A 1,668-nucleotide genomic window follows, 5' to 3' on the forward strand; every position below is an offset into this window, starting at 1 on the left:
CATGATGTAGTAACAGGTACATTTTTCGTGAACTCCTTACATACTAAAGTGTTATTTGACTCGGGTGCAAATTTTTCGTTTGTATCCCCATCATTTGCCTTATGTGCTCGTATGAATTCTGTGCCACTTGACGATAAGTTAGTAGTTGATACTGCTAACGGTCAAGTATCTGTGAGTTACGTGTTTACAAATTGCACTATCATGATTGAGGATTGTGAGCTACCCATTCGATTGTTTCCCATGCCTATGAAAGAATTTGATGTGATAGTAGGGATGAAATGGTTGGCAGAAAATAAGGCCAACATCATTTGCAATAAAAAGATGATTAGAATTATGTTGCCTTACAGAGGGACAGTCGTAATTTATGGTGATCATCAGGATCATCGTACCAGTTTGCTATCTGTAATGAAAGCCAGAAAATGTATCCAAAAGAAATGCCAAGGATTTTTAGCTTACATAATTGATGCCTAGAAAGAAAAGAGTAAGCAATAATTAATTCCAGTTGTCAGTGAATATCCTGAAGTCTTTCCAGAAGACTTGTCAGGGCTACCTCCAGATAGAGTTATTGAATTTGGGATTGATTTGATATCTGGAGCAGCACCTGTAGCAAAAGCAGCGTAAAGATTAGCTCCATCAGAATTAAAAGAACTGGTTACGCAATTAAAGGATTTGTCAGACAAAGGATTTATCAGGCCAAGTACTTCACCATGGGGAGCTCCAGTTCTGTTTGTGAAAAAGAAAGATGGCACTATGCGTATGTGTATTGATTATCGAGAATTAAACAAACTAACCATAAAGAACAAATATCCATTGCTCAGGATTGATGATTTGTTTGATCAACTGGTAGGAGCCAGTTATTTCTCAAAGATTGATTTGCGATCAGGATACCACCAGTTGAAAGTCAAAGAAGGTGATATAGCAAAAACAACATTCTGAACCAGGTACGGGCACCATGAATTCTTGGTTATGCCATTTGATTTAACTAACGCACCTACAACTTTCATGGATATGATGAATCGAATATGTAGAGAATACCTTGATAAATTTGTCATTATATTTATTGATGATATTCTTATATACTCCAAAACACAAGAAGAGCATGCAGAACATCTTCGATTGATCCTTTAGCTTTTGAAAAGAGAAAAGCTGTATGCTAAACTATCAAAGTGTGAATTTTGGCTAAGAGAAGTCTAGTTTTTGAGGCATGTTATATCTGAGGATGGAGTAAAGGTAGATCCAGCAAAGATTGAAGCCGTTGCAAAATGGGAGGCACCGAAAACACCATATGAAATTCGAAATTTCTTGGGATTGGCAGACTATTACCGTAAGTTTATTCAAGATTTCTCTAAAATAGCCGTGCCTTTGACGAAATTAACTCGAAAGAATGTTAAATTTCAGTGGGAAGAAGAACAGTAGAAAGCCTTTYAGTTATTAAAAGATCATCTTTGCAGTGCTCCGCTACTATCATTACTCGATGGAACTGAAGACTTTGTGGTATATAGTGATGCATCGAAGTTGGGTTTAGGCTGTGTCTTGATGCGAAAAGGGAAAGTCATATCATATGCATCTCAACAATTAAAAGATCATGAAAAGCACTATCTAACTCACGACATGGAATTGGCGGCCATGGTTTTTGCTTTAAAGATTTGGAGGCATTACCTATTGGGA

Source organism: Cynara cardunculus, unplaced genomic scaffold, assembly GCF_001531365.2.
Source record: "Cynara cardunculus var. scolymus isolate 2C unplaced genomic scaffold, CcrdV1 Un_Scaffold_2235, whole genome shotgun sequence".
In the NCBI taxonomy this organism is placed as follows: domain Eukaryota; kingdom Viridiplantae; phylum Streptophyta; class Magnoliopsida; order Asterales; family Asteraceae; genus Cynara; species Cynara cardunculus.